This window comes from Crocodylus siamensis, chromosome 1 (assembly GCF_052110815.1).
Source record: "Crocodylus siamensis isolate JL-2025a chromosome 1, ASM5211081v1, whole genome shotgun sequence".
NCBI classification, from domain to species: Eukaryota; Metazoa; Chordata; order Crocodylia; family Crocodylidae; genus Crocodylus; species Crocodylus siamensis.
In genome coordinates this window covers 218,301,501-218,323,527 of record NC_143395.1, presented here as the reverse complement: position 1 = coordinate 218,323,527, position 22,027 = coordinate 218,301,501, and the positions used below count along the sequence as shown (strand labels likewise).

At 49.6% G+C, this 22,027-nt stretch overlaps 1 protein-coding gene across 3 annotated transcripts in view; it reads left to right on the top strand.

Moving 5' to 3' along the window:
* B4GALT4 (beta-1,4-galactosyltransferase 4) overlaps positions 1 to 22,027 on the top strand; it is a 65,505-nt gene that overhangs the window by 5,428 nt on the left and 38,050 nt on the right. For 2 of the 3 annotated variants that reach the window (XM_090056747.1, XM_090056758.1), the window contains exon 2: positions 4,646 to 4,820. The gene's annotated coding sequence lies outside the window, so the exon portion shown is untranslated. Of the gene's footprint in view, positions 1 to 4,645; positions 4,821 to 17,024; positions 17,529 to 22,027 lie in introns of all 3 variants that reach the window. The other variant, XM_090056767.1, reaches the window with a different exon arrangement.

Sequence of the window (22,027 nt, the reverse complement as noted above, 5' to 3'; positions counted from 1 at the left end):
AGTCCAGACAGTAAATGAGATGCATGCAGTGCAAAGACTGCATGCTGGCAAAGTTTTGGGAAGGGAATGAACGGAGTGCATTGTGCAAAAAAAGTTCCTTATAATGTTCATAAGAGAATAACCTTTACCTTGGGAATATGAATGTCCCTTTCTTCCCAGCGTCAGTACAGTCTTTTCTAGCTCCTGCAAAGCCAGGCTTGATCTATATTACAAAGTTTTACCAACATAGTCTTACAAGTTAGGAATGTGAAAATAATCACTCCATGCTTAACTGACAAACATGCACTGAGCAGTTCTCCTAGTGTAACTGCAAATGTGACAGCAGTGATACCCTATGCCTGAAGAAGGGATTGAGCCCAAAAGCTGGCAAAGAACTCTTTTCTAACTACTCAGTTGGTCCAGTAAAAGACATCACATCAACCCAAAGAACCTTGCCTAGCAGAAGAGGGCATTTGTTGTGATATAGTTTATGTGCTTTGGGACCAGAGCAAAATACACCATTTCTCTTCTATGGGGCTCCGACAGCATAACTAAACTGATGTTCCCAGTAAGGACAAGTGCTGGTAGCAAGGGTGGCAGAGTGAACTGTGCCCGTCTGGCTACTGAAATTAAAAGGATGATTTTGAATTCCACCTTCTGATTAGTTTATGGAGAAGCATTAATAGCAGTGAATGAGGGGGCATGACAACATGTGTTTGGAACTAGAGAAATGTCTGCCAAAGGCCCTTTCTAGTGTATCTTCTAGCTCAGTGGCCACCAACTGGTTGATCGCAATTGACTGGTAGATCCCAGAGCCTCTTGAAGTTGATCCTGGGCTGGGGGGTGGGGCTGAGCATGTGCATGTGCCCACCCCTCCCAACCCAGCAGGTCAGTAAGTGGGGGAGGGAAGGGGAGGAGGCCCCAGGGGCATGTGCAACGGGGCTGGGGGCACAAAGCCCAGCCCACAGCGGGAGCTGCCTCTGCTGTACGCAGATGGGGGGGGCACGTGCCCCCTGCCCCAAACGCAGGGCAGCATTGGAGACTGCAACTCTGAGGTAGGTAGAGGGGCTGGAGCAGGGGAAGGCCCTGCACAGCCAGTAGGGGTGGGGGACAGAGCCATGGGTGGCTTGTCTTGGGGGGACACAGGGTGGGTGAGCGTGCAGCTTGGGAGGGCATATTAGGCGCATGTCCCCAAATCTGCCTGTGGGGGGGGCTGCTCCCGGCTGGGCTGTGCTGTGCTTGGGCCAGGTGGCGGTGGTGGCGCTGCAAGCAAGGCCACGAAGGGGGGGCGTAGCCCCCCAAACCCCTGCCTCAAGCGCAACGTGGGCTAGGCCCAGCAGGAACAACCTGGTGCAGTCTTCCTTCCAACCCCCCCGAGGACATGGGGGCCAGGGGCTGGCAGGCACAGGGGAAGGCTGGCTGGAAGTCTACACCAGGCTGTTTCCTCTGGGCCTAGCCTGTGCTGCACTTGGGGTGGGCACCTGTGGTGCTGGGAACAGGGGTTGGGGTGGTCTACGGCCCCCCACCCGTGGCCTTGCTCAGAGCACTTCTGCCTGGCCTGACCTGAGCACAGCCAATTGGGAACAGGGCCACCCAGTCTGCAGCCTGCCCTGCCCTGTGGGCAGATCTGAGGGCAAGTGCCCCCCCATGCCCTCCCAGGCTGCATGCCCCTCCTCTCTATTGCCCCCGAACGAGCCACTTGCAGTGCTGTCCTCTACCCCATGCTGGCTGTGGTCCCTTCCTCACCAGCCTTTCCCCTTCCCACAGACCTACCTGTTGGGTTTGGGGGGGGGGAGGGGATAGATCTGGAGTTCCTTTTAAATTCCAAAAGTGATCTCCCACCTAAAAAGATTGGAGACCACTGCTCTATCTGACTATGCAGTTGGCTATAGGATTCTTTTCCTTACAGCCAACAAATGAAATATTCCTGCTTTCACTTTTGTGCAACAGCCTTGAGTCTTACTTTACCTGGGGGAGGATTTCCACCTCACTAATTGCCTGGTGCTTGGACTCACTAAAACTTAGAAGGAAAAATAAAAGCCAGTTGTTTTTATGCCAGTTTTTCATCACCACAATACAGACTCTCCTTGCTTGTAATCAAAGGAACTCATCAGTGTGCAGTTACACAATTTCTTTGGCACTTTTGGTTGGAGATGGAGTACGTCTTGTCATCCAGTGTCTCCTCTCGTTTATAATATGCTGTGTGCTGAAGAGCTACTGCCCTCCTCCACAGAAATGACTGTATTTCCATAGTGTGCTGCATGTAGGGTGTCTTTACACATGCTCTTGGGGGTGGGATGGGCGGGTTAATTAGAGCAGTTCTGAATTGTGGCCGTGGGTCCACCATGATCCGCTGCCTGGGAAATCGGCTCCGTGGTCAGACTCAGAGGGTAGTAATTGATGGAAGTCACTCATCATGGTGTCTCCCAAGGCTCTGTCCTTGGACCCATATTGTTCAACATCTTCATTAATGATGTGGACACTGGAGTCAGAAGCGGACTGGCCAAGTTTGCCAATGACACTAAACTTTGGGGCAAAGCATCCACGCCAGAAGACAGGCGGGTGATCCAGGCTGACCTGGACAGGCTCAAGAAATGGGCGGACAAGAACCTGATGATGTTTAACACCGAAAAATGCAAGGTTCTCCACCTTGGGAGGAAAAACCTGGAGCACCCTTATAGGCTCGGCAGTGCTACGCTGGCTAGCACTACGGAAGAAAGAGACTTGGGGGTCATCATTCACCACAAGATTAACATGAGCCTGCAATGCAATGCTGCGACTAGTAAAGCGACCAAAATGCTGGCTTGCATCCATAGATGATTCTCAGCAAATCCCAGGGCGTCATTCTCCCCTTGTACTCGGCCTTGGTGAGGCCGCAGCTGGAGTACTGCGTCCAGTTTTGGGCTCCACAAGTCAAAAAGGATGTGGAGAAGCTTGACAGAGTCCAGAGAAGAGCCATGCGCAGGATCAGAGGTCAGGAAAACAGACCTTATGACTACAGGCTGGGAGCCATGGGGCTCTTTAGCCTGGAAAAGTGCAGGCTCAGGGGTGACCTAATGGCCACCTATAAGTTTATAAGGGGTGACTACCAGGATCTGGGGGAAAGTTGGTTCACCAGAGCACCCCAAGGGATGATGAGGTCGAATGGTCATAAACTACTGCAAGACCATTTCAGGCTGGACATAAGGAAGGATTTCTTTACTGTCCAAGCCCCCAAGGTCTGGAACAGCCTGCCATTGGAGGTGGTTCAAGCACCTACACTGAACACCTTCAGGAGCAAATTGGATGCATATCATGCTGGGATCCTATGACCCCAGCTGATTTCCTGCCCTTGGGGCAGAGGTCTGGACTTGATGATCTTCCAAGGTCCCTTCCAGCCCTAACATCTATGAAATGAAATCTATGAAATGAAAGTTGCTCTGATTAAAGTGCCTGCAGCATTTCTGGTATTCAGCATCCTGCGCTTCAAAATGGTGGTGGGGGTGCTTTAACTTTAGCTCTAAAGTGCCCCCGCTGCCATTTTGGGGCATTGGGACACTGAATTCGAGAGACACAGAGGCTGCTGGAGCATGCAAATTAGCACGCTCCAGCATATTCGATTGAGTCTGCTCTGATGCACTGTAATTACAGCGCTTTGGAGCAACATCCTCACATGTCTGCAAGTACCCATATAGCTGTAGCATGTTTGGGGAAGAAAGGCACTAGAAATGTAAATTCACCCTGCTGAAGTTTCAGGCACTGTCATTTCAAGCACGCCACTGATGGCTTTCAGCATTGGATATAAAAAGTTCTCTGCTGCTTTTAATGAACGAAGCCTCATGCTACCTCCATTTTACAAATTTTGTGGTAACTAACAGATAATTTCAAAATATTTTAAAAGTTGCCTGTGCTTTGGGAGGCCTCAGTTTCTGAGTATGCAAGTTGAGGCACTTCAGTTCTGATTGTTAGAGATGCTGAACAGTGCATAGCTCTCTTTGCCTTCACGGGGGTTCATCAGCTCTGGAAATAAGACCGGTGACATCTCCTGGTTCATATGAAGAGTCCCCTAAAAAGCTTGCTTTTGAAAATTGTTGTTTTGGGGACTGGCCTGCAGTCACGGTCAGCGAGTGAGGTTGCTGAGAACAGCACCCAGGCATCTTAAGTTTACAGCCTCTTCCCATGTCTTGTGTCTCCTTGAATCTGCCAGATCTGCTGCCTTATAGGGATGGGAGTTCTGGAGCTCAGACCCCTGTCCTTGATAGCACAGCACTGATCGCCTTTGAGTGGGTTGCACTGAGGGAAGATGAAGGGAGCCCTTCTCAGGGCATGGGGATTGAGTTGGGGGAAGGCCTATGGGTTTGGAAGATGGGAAAGGCAGGATGGAAAGGATAGCAGAAGCTGTAATATTAGAAAGGTCAGACGCTGAGCATTTGCAGTGCTCAGGTAGATTAGTTTTATAATCTTTGTTTATTCTTTGTATTGTGTTGCAATGCCTTTAATGTGCTTCCTTCAATCTGTCTCACCACCTTGGGTGTGGTACTGTGTGCTGAGAAGAGGGAGCAAGTCTCATGGCTTCTCGCAAGTGGAAAGAAGGGCAGGGGTGGGTGGGGAGGAGGAGTGTGTGGGAGGAAGAAGGGAGGGTTCTTCGAGCTGGAAAAAGCTGAAAGCGTGGTCCAATTTTTTTCAGTGGTCCCTGGAGGAGTGAGCTGCCTCTTTCCTGCAGCCTGAGAGGCAACAGAGGCCCCTTTATGGTGTGGGGTTTCATGACTCAGAAACGGCTGCCAGTCACTCAGGAATCTCCCTAATTCTGCACTGAACAACTCCTCCACAGGAAGGAGAGCAGCCCCAGTGACAGCAGCACAGTAAGTAGATCAAACACATCTGTTCCCTATTGGTTTGAAAAAACTTACATGGGAAGTGGGGGTTGTTGATCTGACAGAGATTGTTGAAAGTTTCAGAGATGGTGAATTAAGTGTTGTTTTCGTGGTCTTGCCCGAAAGTGATGACTGAAAGGTTTGCCTTTAGGAAGAAGCAGAAGGGGGATTTTAAACCCGGTGTGTAAAGTAGGGTGCCACGGTACTGACATGAATTTGCATTCATTCGCTGCCAAGCCACAGCAACATGTTAATCTTAAAGCTCCATGGGAAAGGGCTGCAGCAAGCATCTGCAGAACTCAGAATTTTCATGGTCTTGTATGGGAAGCAGATACCAAATGCTAGTATTTTTACTGAGCTGATTACTCCTCCTTGGATGGTATGTAAAGGAATGTTAATATGTCTGTCAGGCTGCCCCCATGGATAAAACCCTTGTGCTTTTGGAATCAGAAACTGTACAATCCTGATTTCATAAATGTCCAAGGAACTCTCCTGTACCTCAGTCCTGGTTGCACTGGGTGTCAACCACATATGCGGACATGTCTTGCATACTGTGCGTGACATGGAACCTATCTTCAGTGGGGCTGTGGGCAAACTGGGATGCAGAACATGGGACAGGCTGGGACAGAACTGTACAAGTCAGAATCTGCTCTTCCGGGGCTCTTTCCATGTTCCTAACTCATGACAGGGAGTTTCACCAAAGTTGCTTTTCAGCCCCTCTAGACATAAGGATGGTTGATTAAATATATGTGATATAAAATCAGCAAGCCAAGGACCTTAATTTCAGCAATCAGGTTTAGTTTTGTTTTGCATTTGTCTTTTTTATTTTCTTAAACTGCTAATTCTTCTTGTACAGTACCTATTAAAGATGTGCTGATTTTCAGATATATGTTACCTATATTCTGAATTTGGTACTTCTTTCTGCTTCCTAGAATGGTATGCTGTATATATGGTTAAATATTTACATAGTTTAACATATATTTATTCAGATTCTTAATTTTTGCAAATTATTAGATTAGAACATAGTGAATAGCACTTCTCATTTACTAGACCGTGGGTTTTCAACCTTTTTTAACAAGTGTACCCCTTCTGTCTCAAAGTTTCAGCTCATGTACCCCTTTATATTTTTGTCTTGTTTTGAAAGGTGGGGGGGCAGATTGAGCCCCCATGGTGAGAGCTGGAGTGGGGCAGGGGCAGGTGCTGCTCAGCCAGAGTGAGGCAGGGTAGAGTGCCGGACAGAGCTGTGAGTGGCTGATCTTGGGGGGGCGGCTCCCACCACTGTGCGCACCCCAGGAGAGCATGGGGAGGGCATGTACCCCCATATCTGTGTATGGGGCAAGGGCAGGCTGCCCAGCTATGGTGGGGGCACAGATTGAGGCCCTAGTGGTAGGGCAGAAGCTGCCCAGCTGGGGTGGGGTGCAGGACGGAAATGTGGGGCGGGCGGCTCCTGCCGCTATGCATACCCCAGGAGGGCATGGTGGGGGTGGTGTGCCTCCAGATCTGTGCACAGAAGGCAGGCGGCCCGCTGCTGCGGGCTGGGGCACTGGGCTCTTCCTTGTGGGGGTTGGGCTAGGCTGCATTCAGGGCAGGTGGCAGCAGTGCTTAGACAGGGGCTGGGGGGCCTACAGTGAATTCTGGAGTGGCTGCAGCACCCCCTCCAGTAGCTCCACTCTTGTAGGCCCCCGCGGTGAAGAAGGGAGTGGCACTGGTGCACGGTCAGGCACTGCCCACTCAGGGAGGAGTGCAGGACAGAGCTGCAAGTGGTTAATCTGGGGGTACAAGGGGTGGTGGCTCCTGCTGCTGCATGCACCCCTTCAGGGCACGAGGGGTGCATGCCCCCAGATCTGCATGCAGGGCACAGCAGACTGGGGTCAGGGCCGGGGCCTGGACAACACCAGGCTGTTCCCGCCATGCATGCACAGCCCCACGCTTATGTACCACGGCAGGGAAGCCCCACATGCTGGAGCCAGCTGCCCTCCGTGGCCCTGGACCTGTGCGGCAGGGAGTGGCAAAGACAGCCAGCTCCAGCATGTGGGGCTTCCCTCCCATACTATGCGAGTGTGGGGCTGTGTGTGTGTGGCAGGGAGTGCCGGCAATACAGACAGTCTGGTGGGGTCTGTACTCCTTGCTGTGATGTGCAGCACTGGCTGAAGCCGTATACTGCCAGGCACCAATACCTACGCTGGGCAAAAGTGTCTTGAGTGCCCCCGCCTGCTGCTGCGCCATGGGGGAAGTGTGTGTGTGTGTGTGGAGGGGTCTGCACACCGCTGCACCCTCTCACACCCCACAAATGCCACACCCACACCCTGCCCCCACAACCCCGCACACATACACTACCTCAACGTACCCTATGCCCCCCACACATATCCATACCCCCTGAAATCCTCCCGCACACACCCCTCACACCCCCCCAACCACCTCCCCACACAATATACAAAACTAAGAATTTATTTCTGAGTTATTATGCAGTTATCTTCATGTATACTATGCAAACACAAATCATGACAGATATTTTTGTAATAAAATTAAAATGTTATAGTAAGTGTTTGATTTTTAGTGTATGACTGGGTTTTTTCTGGTTCTAGGGGGGCAGTCCCTGCCCAACCCCAAAAAGAATATTTTTTGGGGGGGGCAAGGGGTGGGACTTCCAGGGGCAAAGGTCAGGGGTTAGAGGGTGGGACTTTTGGTCCCAAAATGCCGACCAGGGGGCAGGCTACCCATGCGGCCCTCAAAAGCTCACCAAACCTCATTAAGCAGCCCTCCACCCAAAGTAGTTGCCCGTCCCAGCTTAGCTTCTAGGTGCATACAATTTCCTTCTGTACATGACTAATTTGTAGTGTGGCTATAGTGAGCTACTGGGCATGAATATGTGAAATCTTCTATTAACAGGCCCTGCTCCCTGCTCCTCGCCTTTCTGTGTACTTCCTCCTCCCTTTCCTGCCCAGAAGCTGGATGATACTTTGTAGCTTTCCAACCCCTCATTTCCCTCATGGACTTCTGCGGACTGATGGGCAGAGCCCAGACAAATCCTTGCTCTGCCCCTCTGACTGCATGTTCTTGATCAGCAGCTGATTGGCTAGAGGACAACAATCCTGTTCAGGATCTGGAAGGAGTAGAGCAAGCAAGCCCCATAATTTTAGTTGAAGGAGTACAAATGAGCTCCGCTGTAATGTGATTTAATCACAGCTGGCAGCAACTGGGCAGGCCGCAGTGAGTGCATAAAGCACATGGAGCAGCTCTAAAGTCTGAGAGTGCCCCAGCTTTGTGCCCCTACTTGGCTGAGCCAGATAAGGGGTTTGGCAGTGCTCAGCTCCAGACTCCATTGTTTTGGAAGGGGAGATTGTTTTTAACGAGGAAGAGGGGGAGAAGCCTTTTGTGACAGATGCAGTGTTTGAATGTGGTTACAGTGTCTTGACCCATGGCAAGCCCAGAGCTTTTCCTTTGGATGTGCTGGGAGACTTCTTCAAGGAGCTCTTTGGTGGTGAACCCATGGATGCCCCTGCAGCAGAAGATTCAGAAGGTTCAGAGTCCAGTACACGCCACCCACTATTTTTCACTCTTGTTTTCAGGGACATTTCAGTGTAAAGGGGGCAGGATTTCTGGGTACACACCCCATGTAGTAAGCAACCATTGATCCTCTGGATCATGGTGTATTCGTAAGAGGTCTAGTCAGGTGCTTTATGAATGTGCTTGTGGCTGACAAGCCCAGTGCAACAAAGACCAATTTACTTTCCAGCCGGCCCTTGCTCCCCACAGAGCAGCCCTTGGTCCTAACACTTAACTGATTTAACTATTTACACTTTATTTGCAAAACAAGAATAATAGGAAAGGTTATTTACAAGTGAACTTAAATGGCACAACCAGAATCACAAAACAAACCAGAATGCATTAGTCAACCCTTGACTCAAGAACCCCAGGTAGGGTAACTGGCAGCTTTCAGCCACTGCTGAGATGCTACCACAAGGAAGCAAGGTGGTCACTCCCAGCAGCTCCAGCAGGCTTCCCAATAAGCAACAGACTGCAGCAGGTTTTGATCTTCTGGTCTGCAGCAATCAAATTGTATCAAACCCCAGCCTGACCAAAGAGACTGAAGGGTAACCCTCCGTGGCAACCAAAAAGGCAAGCAACTGAGTAGGCTCCTGCAGCAATCGGCATGACCCAAGCACAAAGCTCAGGGACTCCATCTGATGACAGTCAGCTGCAGAATAAGGGACAGGACTGAGTCCCCTCTGGGGCAGTTAGTGGCAGAGGGTCAGCAGCACAGGCAGCTCCCAAGGGTCATTGCTCTAAACCCCTGCTCCACATGACTGGCCAGACACCCCACATGCCTCACAGCTCACCAATCCCACGCCAAGCGCTGGCCTGCGCCGAACTCCCAGGGACCCTTGTCCTGGTGCTCTGCTGCTCAGGATCCCGAAATGCCTTGCGTGCTGCTGTCCCACTTCCTCAGGAAAGGTAAGGGATTTCCTCAACTCATCGGCCAACCCCCTGCTCCAGATAAGGATGCCACCTGTGCTCCTGCTTCTTCTCCACAGTGGAGTGGGGGGGCTGACTGCCAACCCTAGCCTCCGGGACTCCTGGCATGTCCAGCACGCTGCAGTGGAGCCTTGGGGCACCAGCTCTTTGCTCCAAGCCCTGGCCGCTGCTCCCTCTCTGCTACAGGACTGGAGGCACGGCTGACTGCCACTGCCTTCTTCTCCTAGGGCCTTCAAGGCTCTTCAGAAGAGTCTCTCTGTTCCCTCTGCTGGGTTAGCTCACCCCAGCTCTTTGTAGGCCTCCTGAATCATTCTCTGGCAGTCCCTCCCTGGCCTGCAAACCGGCTAGCTAGGGCTCAGGGTGGCTGGCCCCCAACTCTGGCCATCCCTCTTCCATGTGAATGAGGGGATTGAAACCCCCTCCTTTCGACTGGCTTCTCCTTTTCCACAGGGTAGGGCTCTCCTGCTCTACCCTTGGGGTCGCTCAGAGTTCACCGGCACTGTTTCTAGCCCAGGGTAAGTATCTCAAGCCAATCTGGTGAGCCCACCTTGGCAGTCTGTTACATCAAGAAGACTTGGTTTCCTTGAGGTATTATTGGATTTGGTTTAGCACAGAAGCCATGTAAGAATTTTATGCAGCAGTGCATTTTGCCTGCCCTCTACTGCCACCCTGTTTATCACTTGCTTGCCGACATGGCTGCTGAGCAGGGGAGGTCACTTGAAAAGAAAAGTCAAGTACAGAATTCATCTCATGGTATTAGGTCTTCTGACTGCCATTACATGGTTGCGTAACTTCCAGGAATGGTTACGGAGTTTTACAGTTTTCTTCTAGTACATTTTTAAGATCTGTACACGCACAGCATTCAAGGTTTAACATCTAATAAAAAGTTTAACTGACATGATATCAATTAACCACTGAATTATTAGTAGGGTGACTATGTGTACCGGTTTAGCTGGGACACTCCCAGATTTCAGAGGCTGGCCCCACCAGCTGTTGAGACTTATAATTGGGGCCTGGTTTAAATAATGATTTCACATTTTTTGTGAAAATCACAAAATTAAGTGATTTTCACAAACTCTGATTTGCAGTGAGATGCCAGGATATGGCCATTTGCAACTCCCCAGCAAGTGGCCATATTGTGACATTTTGTTGCAATAAGATGGCTGTGGCAGGCTGGGGAGAGCATTCCCCAGGCAGCAGTAAAAGACTAGCAGCCCAGGGAATAGGGAAAGAGTTGCAAAAGGGACAGGGAGGAGAAAGCTTGGGGTTCAGTAGGGAAAGGCCTGTTTGTTTCTCTTGGTGGGTAAACTGGGGCAGGAGGTGGGGGGAGAGGAAATAGGGGTACCTGGGAGCTGCCTTGGCAGGAGGCTCTGGCACTGGATAGGTGTCGGGGGTGCTGTTTGCTCCTCTGAGCAGGAAAACTGGGCACTTGGGGGTGGTGGGAGAGAATATGTATGGAGGAGCAAACAGCTTGTCCCCTACCAGTGCCAGGGCCACCTGCCAAGGCAGCTCACAGGTGCCCTCAAATTTCCTTCCCTGGTGTGCCCCAGTTCCCCCCCCGGAGGAGCAAACCAGCTCTCTTCTGCCTATCCCCAAGCTCTCTCTCTTCCCCGTGCCTTTTGAAAACCCTTCTCCCCTCCCCTGGGCTGCTGGGCTTTTCAGCAGCCATCAGAAACCTTGGGAGTAGGGCCTCTGTTGCAGCAATTAAACCTGGCTCTAAACCTGCCCCCTGAACACAATATGAGTGTGAAAATGGCAGCCCCTGTCATGGTCAGGCCAGGATATTAGTGAGCTTGGCCCACAATTTAAACCAGGCCCTACTTATAATGGGTGTCCTGGAAATGGCAGGGACATGAGGCACAGTCTGTCTGGGAGTTGGAGTGGCATGGAGCACCTTGCAGGCAGGCACAACTGCCTGCCTGGCATGCAGCCCCACTCCTGATGACTTGTGCTGGGGAGGGCTGGGGGTGTGGAGTGGCAATGTCCCAGATTTCCTGGATGATGTTCCGGATTTCCAGGATTTCCGTATGGTCAGCCAAATTATAAGGTCCCTTTTGTTGGACTATATTCGGTAATAAGTAGAGTCACCAAAAGCCTACAGTGTCTTTGCCAGTCCATTCTTGGAGAAGCTCTCCTGGGGGAGGGCAGGGAGCCAGTGCTTGTTAGCAATGGTCACAATGACCGGTCATGGTTTTGCAGAGATAAAGCAGTGAAGCCCTCAAAAGTGAAGTCCAAAATGTTTTTTCTTCCCTCTTCCATGTGGAAGTTCCACAGCAGGGTTGATGGGAAGTCTAGTTTGTGGCTACCATCAAACATCAGTTACCTACAGAGCTTATCAGGTTTCTTTGTGATCTTTACTCACTCCCAGGAGATCTTGCAGATTTTTCATGCAACAGGAATTGTAGCTGGTCAGGTGGATTATTTGATTATGCAAGCTTTGCTGAGCTGTTTTGGAAACTTCCAAGACCCCTCTCTCTCTATTTGATTGTTATGTGCAGTCACCAGGTGTCTCAGTCCCCCCCCCCCCCAAAAAAAAAACAACCCAGCAAAAAACAAAACAAACAACACCCCCCAAAATACTCTAAGGGATGACCCCAGAAGTCTGGGATGGCATCTTTCTTGTCCTTAGCAGGACTTCCAAAGTATAAGCCCTTGATGGGTTGCCTAGTTTAAAAGGAAGGTATTGGGCCTGATTGGTAAAATATTCTCTTTCATAGTTTCATAGTAGCTAGAGTCGGAAGGGACCTAGGTAGATCATCTAGTCCGACCCCCTGCCTTGGCAGGAAAGAGCACCGGGGTCAGATGACCCCGGCAAGGTACTCATCTAACTTCCTTTTAAAAATCCCCAGGCTAGGAGCCTGCACCACTTCCCCTGGAAGCCGGTTCCAGGCCCTAGCCGCCCTGACTGTGAAGTAGCGCCTCCTAATATCTAATCTAAACCTACCCTCCGCCAGCTTGTGACCGTTATTCCTGGTCACTCCTGGCGGCACACGGGAGAACAGGGACTCCCCCAGTACCTGCTGATCCCCCCTGACCAGTTTGTAGCAGGCCACAAGGTCCCCCCTTAACCTTCTCTTGTGGAGGCTAAACAGGTTCAGGTCCCGTAGCCTCTCCTCATAAGGCCTGCCCTGCTGACCCCTGATCATACGAGTGGCCCTCCTCTGGACTCTTTCCATATCGTCCACGTCCCTCTTTAAACCATCCCTACCACCGTATCACTGATAGGCAAATGACTATGCACTAGGAACTACAAATACTTAAAAAAAAATTTTAATTAAAAAAAGGGCTTCTGATATGATCAGTTGTTGCCTTGACAAATATTTACCTGCTGCCTTGAACCTGCCAGCAGGGATAACATATTAAAAATGGCAAAGTTTGCAGTCAGCAGACTTGTAATGTATAGTTACCATGGAGGGACTTACTATTTTTTTTTTAATATTAGAAAATAAGTGGACTATTTTATGTCCAGTTGCAGACATTTTAAGGCCAGCTGTCCTTCTGCCAAGCTTCAACACGTGGATGTGACAGCAGAGGTTCAAAGGCCAGCATTGTGTCTGGGATACAAAGGCGAGGCCCAGAATTGTGTGGACTACTCTGGGAAACAGGGGAAACAGGATCAGGATCTGAGAAAACAGTTGGCATGGGCATGGAAGCAGAAAATCACAGAGTGAGAGGCAGGACTGGGAACTCGGTGCCAATTCACAATAGTGGAGAATGGGTAGGAGCATCTGTAGATCCAAGAATCTCTGCACAGTTTGGTACTAGAACTAGTCACAATTAGTGACAGTGGCTGGGAGGGTCCAGCCTTGTGCATAGATTGCTCTGTGTGTCCCTCTACACAGGTGCTGCTCCTGATTCTCCTAGGACCACCTCAAATTTCCACTCTTTCTACCTCTTGTATACTTCAGGGAGCTGCATAATGCAGCAGGTGGAACTGACAGTCATCCCTTGGTTCAGGAACAGCAGGGGCCAAGCAGCCCTCCTCTTTCTGTACCTCAACTATACAGCACCGGACATAATGAGAGAGGCAGGAGGAGAAAATAGAGAAGAGGATATATATTGGCACCTGGTAGCACTATCACTGATGCTGCCTGCAGCCTTCTTTTGTACTATTATTTATTGCATAAACCATGCTTAAGTTGTCATTCAAGTTTGCACATTGAGGGGGTTGTTTTTACGTGGTTTGAACTTTGTTGACTGGCTTAACTTTTATTGTTCACGGTTGGTAAGTATGAGGTTTTCATTGTTTGTACACATGCATTTATTAAAGTTCCTGGTTTGCTGAACCAATAGCTAGCGACCTACACTGTGGTAAAACAAAGGGTTTTTCACAGCCCACTTGTGCCATGCAGAGCCAGTTTTGCAGTTGTTTTGTGGTGGCCCTCTGCATCAGCACTGATTGGCAGAGAAGTCCCACTCCTTGGTACTGATTGACGGAGAGGCCCCAGGGGGAAAGTGGGACAAGGGGGCAGCTGCCATCTTGATAGTTGGCTGCCCTTCATGCCACCTTGCTCCTTCGCACAGATTGGCAGAGAGGCCCTGCAAGGAGGAGAAGGGATGAAGGGGCAGTCACCAACCATCTTGTCTGCTGCCCTTTGTGCTACCTCACCAGCTGGTGCCTTCCCCTCCCAGCAGTGAGGACTGCTGGCTCCTACTGTCAAGCCAACATTTTATTTTTATTGGAGGTTTTTTTGTTGCTGATTTCCTAGACAATCCTGGATTTCACGGTTTGTACAAAATCTGTGAAACTGCAAATTAAGTAGGTCCCCACCAATAACCAGTGCCCACTCCATTGCAGTAAGACTGGGTGCCATGGCTGCAACCAGGAGGTTTTACTGCAGCCCCATCACCTCAGAGGTCTGCAAAATAGTTACAGTTGGTGGTGCCAAGCTTTGCAACAACCAGGGACAGGATGTTACACAATCTCATAACCTGGAAAATGACACCTGAATTTACATTAGAACCTCCATGTCTAGTGTGCATGTGAGAACATCCCTACTTTACTTGTCTTTCTTCACCCCCAGCACTTGTTGCTTATGACCTCACTATCCAGTTGTGCTTGTTGGCTATAGACTCCATCAGTGCCTAGGTACCCTTCCATGCAACAATTCTCACCTCTCATTTAGTAGATGTTATGCAGAACACAACAAGCCACAATCCTATGTCCAGCATTTGATATGTTAGCATCCCAACAAATTCAGGGGCAGTGCCATCTTGCTGTCAGCCTTCCAGATGTTCACATAGCCAATGCTCTGAAATCCCGGAGAGTGCAACTGAAAGTTCTGTGGAGACCTGTGTTGTTTGGAGATGGCTGCAGAAGCCATGGCAGGAGAAGATAGATGGGGACTCCAAAATAATAGTGGGCACCTGCGCTGCATTGGTAGCAATATTGTTGGAAGGGGAGAAGGTTCCAGTTTGTCTTAGCCAGATTTCGTAAAGCCTTGCTGTTTTGCATGTTGCAATGCTGCTTCCATTTGTGCACATGGACCAGTGTACCCAGTTACCTGTGGGGGCACATTTCTCACAAGAAAACCACTCTCTTTCCAGTTTCTCAGTTCTCAGCCTCAAAGGGAATTTACAAAACACTTTTCACAGATGAGTCTATGAACTTCAGTTCATCAACCTCCTAGATACAAAAAATAATGGACTAAATATAGACATTGGATTTCTGACACATTATAACCTGCCTGACATCTGACTCCCCAGGCACCTCTCCACTATTTACCAGCTACATTCATTCCCTTTCCCCTCCTCCTCCTTTCCCTCCGCACCCCATTGACTCCTCAATTTACATTTTTACTGACTGACTATCTTGCATGCATACCAGCCTCTGGTTTCTTTACTATTCATTCCATCCATGAAAAGCACACACCAACTACAGATGCTTCCTCAGCCTGATGAAGGGTATTTAAACTTGAAAGCTTGCTTAGAAGAATTTTTCCAGCTATTTGAGTTGGTCTAATAAAAGATATCAGATATACCCAAAAAACCTTGTCTGCCTAAACTGGTTTTTAAGGTGTTTTTTATTTTGGGTCCATTTCTAATTCCTTTGATATTATTCCCCCACTTCGGTTTATTCTTTTTCATCATAATTGAAAAAGATGAATACTCTTCTTGCCTATTGTCTTGTATAAGTTAGCACATGCCTGTCCTACTGAGTAATCTCTCCCTTTTTCTGCTTTTCAATTTTTGCTTTTCTCTCTTCCTTCTTTTTGATTGAGCTGCTTACTTACTTTTATCTCTTATTACTTCCTCATTTCTTAGCAACTTTCCTTCATCCCTTGCTTCTCACATTCTCACTTCCCTGTCCCACCCTGTTCTGAGTACTTGATTTGGAGCCTGCAGCTCAGACAGAAAGCAGCAGTACAATAAAGAGAAGGTTGGATACCAGTAGCAGAATTTTAGCATTAAAAAAATCCCCAGCCCAATACTGGGGTTCTTCAGTATGAGCATATGGAGACCCTGATGATCTTGAATTTGCTTTGGTGTTCATTGAATGAGTATTATTCACTAGAACAGGGGCTGACAACCTTTTACAAGCATGGGCAACTGCTTGCGACCTGGTCGCTGCTGTGGGCCACCAATCCCTCTGTCCTCCCCTTGCTGCCCTGTGCCACTGCCAGCACAGCCACTATTAGGGGGCCCTCTAATGTAGTCTCTGCTTACCATGCACCACCAATAAACCTGGCCAACACCAAGTGCAAATGGCGGATTCACTGGTGTGGGTGAGTGAGTGAGCGAGCAGCCCTTGGCACAGAGTAGAGGTGGCTCCTTTAAGTTGGCTTTCAGGACTGCTACATCTACTTCTTTGTGTCATCAATCCCCCCTCTCTGTTGCAGCTCAGTTCAGAGTTTTGTGGGCCACGTCAAAGATCTTTGGAGTCTGGATCTGGCTCATGGGCCAGAGATTGCTGACTTCCGGGCTAGAACAATGGATTTCAGCTTGTGGTCTGTTGGCCCCAGGGGTGTCCACAGACTATGTTTAAGGGGTCCACAAAAGATGACTATGATCAATCAAGAGTATGTGAATACCCACACTTACAATTCAAAGGCATCCACACCTCCATTTGCAATTTCCAAAGGGGTCCACACCTTCATTCAAAATTTACTAGGGGTTTGCAAATGAAAAAAGGTTGAAAACCACTAAACTAGAGCATTTGGGTTTCCAATGTATCACAGGCTTTTATGAGAAAAGCAGATAATCTCTAAACCATCCATTGTATATGCATGCAGAATAAAAGGACTTAATGGTTAAGGGGGACCAAACTTTAGAAAATTTGGTGCATAGGAAGATATAGCATCAGAATAGAGGGGTGGTTGTGAATACTGTGTGAAATGACTATTCCTGGCTAGATCTAATTGTCAGAAATGAATTGGACAGGTTCGAGAGAAATACAGAGAGCAAAGGAAGGGAACTTCTCACTGCTGAGACATCAAAATTGTGTCCTTTTGGGGGAAGGATTTTGTGGGCGATACATGTTATTGGACCGACTACATGGTTGACATTAGACTTGGATAAGCTTTTGAATGCAATGCATTCTTCACTTCTGAGGGAAGAGCAGGCACAGCAAAAATTAAAAACAGTCTATAGGAGTGGAATCGTAAGTGGAGATACTAGTGTGATTTCAGACCGACTCTGGGCGTGTTGGCAGCCGTGGGAAGTTGTGAATGCCATGGCCAGTGGAAAAGTTAACTGGTGCTGACTCTGTTCTTGCAGCCATTCTGAGCATGTGAAAAGGAGGAAAGAAACTCAGACCATGCTCCTGCTGGATTGTTTTGGAGTCCTGCAGCTGCTGGAGCCCATCTCTCCTGCCTGGAGCATGAAGTGCTGGTAGTGGAAGAGATCTGAACCAGGCTCTGCACTGAAGCCACACATCTCTTGAAATACCTGTTTCCCAAACCGGTTAACAGACCTCCAGAAAGCACTTACAAAGAAAATTTCCTTCCAGGCAGTAATCCATCCCTCTTCCACTCCATTTGGGGTGCCTAAGAGGCTGATTGTTGTCACCCATTCTTTTGAGGAGCAGATCCATATTGGATAGCCACCTACTGGAGCACCTACAGATGTACTAGAAAAGAGACTACATGTGGGATCAAAAGGGACTGAGTTTGGAGCAGGTCTAATCAACATAATTTGTAAGGCATCAAGAGATGTAGCAGTCTGTCTGCACCAGGGACTTCAGATGTTGCTAATATCAGAGAAGCTGAAAGTGAATTAGTGGTAATGGGAAACATTTTCTAACTTCCTGTGGTATAGTTTTGCTGAGAGCCCCTTGCAAGGAGCTCTTGCCATTGGGGGCTGCCACTAGGGGGGTGTTCTCCAGAATCTCTAATGGGATGTAAGCCCTCAGCCTTTTTTCAGGCAAGAAACTGTACTGCATGTGCATGTGTAGATTAACAGGGACATGGGGCTTGCTGTTTTCCTTTTCATATCTGTTTTTGTTTAATAAAGAATTGTGGCAAGCCACTGAGATTGCCCAGGAAGCCCACATGCCATATGGCCCATGAACCATGTATTGTGTACCACTGCTATGGAGAAGAATGAGAGACCTTCCAGTCCAGACAAGACCTTTGCTTCTAATTTAAAAAGCAAGCAGGTAAAGGGAACAGAACCCAAAACAAACAAAAATTCCCTTTCAGCCTGTGGCCCCCCCACTTCCTTTTTCAGGTTCCTTTTCAGACCTGTGAAGTCTTTTCTGAGCATTCACTCATCACATTGTTGCAAGGATGAGACAAGTTGTGATCTGATCAATGTGAACTTCAGAAACAGAAATCAGTGAGTGTCCCATAAGGAGTTTATGAACCCTGCCTGGGAAAAGACCCCTACTGGACTCTGTCTCTGCTGGAAGCTCAGGGAGCTTCTGTTTGCTATCTTGTTCACTTGGAAATTGTGTCATATGTGTGTCATCATCATGTGTGAGCAGGAAGTGTCCCCTGTCTTTATTGATCAAAGGTTTCTGCTTGTCTGGTTTTTGGTCCAACCCAGTGAGTCTGAGATTTATAGGCTCTTGAAGATGGTTGTGTGATTCTGTGCCAAGGAGGGATGCTTGCCAACAGGTCTGGCAGTGGGAATACATGGGTGCAGATAATCTTTGTGCTTTAAACAATGCAGTGGCACTTTTCATCTCAGAACTACCTGCAAGATTACCACCTTGGATATCACTGAGGCAGGACCATAATATGTAATGGCTGCTGACTGGAGGAAACTTCATACAGACTCCGTGACATATAGTAGACTTGTTTGATAAGCAGGAATTTGCTCCACATGAACTGTTAGCCTTGCAAACCCTGCAGCTGAGTGTTTTCCTCTTTTTAGCTCTAGCTGCTGCTGTAGTCATTACACAGACTGCTGCACAGCACAGAGAGGAGAATAAAGGACCAACGTATGGCTTGTGTCTGCCCTCTAAATAACTTAATATAGCAAGGACAGGCACATGCTGACAGCACCTTGTTGAATAATAAGATAATCAGTCTTAATGAGGTGTGAATAGCCGAGACAATCTAAAATTAGTGTGCCTTTAAGATAGAAATCAATGTGTCAAATGGCTTGTGCTATTTGAATGATTTAAATGGCTGCTTATGTTGCTGCCAGGCATCTTAATTAGATTACATCAAGGGTGTGCAGCCTATGGCCTACAGCTGGCCTCCAGAGCCCTGGCTTCAGCTGCATTTAGCGGTAGGAGGTTCTGTCCACTCTTCTGGTATCTGGGGCTCTGGCGGAGGGAGTTCTCCATACACCATGCTGCAACAGAGCAGCAGGGAGAAAAAATGGAGGTGGCCAGCTCCTATTGTCTGTCTTCCTCAGACGCAAGCTCGGTCAGTTCTTGCTGGAAAACATTGCTGACCCTGGCTTCTATTGTACAGAGCAGCCAGAGGAGGATTGGGATGAGTGCTTCCATTGCTTGCTGCTTGCATAGAGCTTCTGTAGGCTGGGCTGTCACATGGCTGGCTCTTGTGTTTGAATCTTAGGATGCTAGACCTGTGTGCTTTTCAGCTTCCCTTGGTCTTATTATCAGGCACATGGCACTGTCTCCCTTGAGTCTGCCTGATGTATTTCCCGGGCACGGGGCTTCACTGAAATGAAAGCATACAGCTCTCCTGCCTGAGGAGCTGGGGGCTGACTTCCCTTCCTTCCCCCCTTAGATACCCCTTATCTTAAGATACTCCCTCTCCCAGTGCTCCAGCCTTGGGTTCCAATTTAAGTCTCCATGGAGGGGCCTGTGGTAGAGTTCATATGAGCTTGGAGGGAACTGTATAAAGCAGGGTTGGGTAGTTATTTCAGCTGGAGGGCCACTTAATGAATTTTGGTGAGTTGTTGAGGACTGCAAGGGTAGCCCTGCCCCTTGACAGGTATCCCACCCCTGGTTGCCATCTTGGGACCAGAACTTTGCCATTGGAAGTCCCTCCTTTTGTCCCCAGAAGTACTTCTGTTCCCGGGGGGTTCCATCTTGGAAACAGAAAAAAACCAAATCATATACTAAAAGTCAAACATCTGCTATATATTTTTGTCATGATTTGTGTTTGCATACTGTATATAGAGATGATTGTGTAATAGCTCCACTTCCAGTGCAGTCCCTTGAGCTGCACGTGGCGGCAGTGAGTGGGGAAGGCAGCTCACTCCATCATGGAGGGCTTTCGCTTGGTGGCGCATGAATGCCGGGAGCTGCATGCGAGTCACGGGGAGCCCGTGAGATAGAGGTGGGCTGGCCTGGCTCTTTTCCTTGCTGCCATGTGCAGCATCCAGAACTGACTGGAGCTGCATGCTGCTGGGCAGCAGCACATGTACAGGCCACAGCCTGCCTGAGGGCCTGCCACCTGCTGCTTCTGCTGCTGGCAGGGGCTGTACACTGGGACAGGGGGGGTCCCAATGCCCCCCCACTCTCCATCACACCCCACACCCTACCCACCCAATCTCTGTGCTCCTGCCACCCCTCTGGGCGTGGGCCAGGCCCAGCTCCACACTCCTGCCCGGCTATAGCTCTGCCTGGAGGCTGTGCATACTGGCTGGGCTGGGCTCTTCCACACACAATGTTGGCAGTGAGGTATGTGGGCTAGGTAGGGTACAATTCATAGTTTCATAGTTTCTAGGGTCGGAAGGGACCTGCGTAGATCATCTAGTCCGATCCCCTGCCATGGCAGGAAAAGGTACTGGGGTCAAACGACCCCAGCAAGATGTTCATCCAACCTCCTCTTAAAAACCCCCAGGGTAGGAGCCAGCACCACTTCTCTTGGAAGTTGGTTCCAGCTCCTAGCCGCCCTGACCGTGAAGTAGCGCCTCCTGATATCTAGCCTAAACCTGCCCTCTGCCAGCATGTGACCATTATTCCTGGTCACTCCTGGCAGTGCATGGGGGAATAGTGATTCCCCCAATGCCTTCTGATCCCCCCTGACTAGCTTATAACAGACCACAAGATCCCCCCTCAGCCTTCTCTTGTGGAGGCTGAACAGGTTCAGGTCCCGCAGCCTGTCCTCATAGGGCCTGCCCTGCTGCCCCCTGATCATACGAGTGGCCCTCCTCTGGACCCTCTCCATGCTGTCCACATCCCTCTTGAAGTGCGGCGCCCAGAACTGGACACAATACTCCAGCTGCGGCCTGACAAGTGCCGCATAGAGGGGGAGGATCACCTCTCTGGACCTGCTCAAGATGCATCTGTGGATGCATGACAAGGTGTGGTTGGCCTTCCTTACTGCCTCTCCACACTGCCGGCCCATGTTCATCTTGGAGTCAGTTATGACGCCAAGATCCTTTTCCGCCTCCATGCTGAAAAGAGGGGGGTTCCCTAACCTGTAGGTATGGTGCCGGTTGTCCCTCCCAAGGTGCATCACCTTGCACTTGTCTGTGTTGAATCCCATCCTATTTATATCCGCCCACCCTTGTAGCCTGTCTAGGTCTGATTGAAGCCTGATGCTTCCCTCTGGTGTGCCCACGTCCCCCCACATCTTAGTGTCATCAGCAAATTTGAACAGGGTGCTTTTTACCCCCTTGTCCAAATCACTGATGAAGATGTTGAACAGTGTGGGCCCGAGGACCGAGCCCTGGGGAACCCCACTGCCCATGTCCTTCCAGGTTGAGAAGGACCCATCCGCTACCACCCTCTGGGTGCGGCCCTCCAGCCAGTTGGCGACCCAATTGACTGTGTGGGCGTCGACACCACAGCCCCCCAGTTTCTGAATGAGAACAGGGTGAGAGACAGTGTCGAAGGCCTTCTGGAAGTCCAGGAAGATTATATCCACTGCTACCCCTGCATCTAATGATCTGGTGATCTGATCATAGAAGGCCACCAGGTTGGTCTGACAGGACCTGCCACTGATGAACCCGTGTTGGTCGCCCCTAAGCATGCAGTCCCCTGCTGGCCCCTCATGGATGTGTGCCAGCATAATTTTCTCAAACAGCTTGCCTAGGATTGAGGTAAGACTAACTGGCCTATTTTCCTGGGTCTTCCTTCCTCCCCTTTTTGAAGATGGGAACCATGTTGGCCCTCTTCCAGTCCTCTGGGACCACACCAGAGCACCACGAGTGCTCAGAAAGCCGTGCCAGGGGTCCTGCAATGACCTCGGCCAATTCCTTTAGGACTCTAGGGTGGAAATCGTCTGAGCCAGCTGACTTGAACATGTCCAGCCCCTCCAGAAGCCCCCTAACTAGTTCCACATTAACCTTTGGCCCAGGTGTGCCTCCCCTGGGGCCCGAGGGGGCCCCAGCAGGGAGGTGGCTGTTCTGGT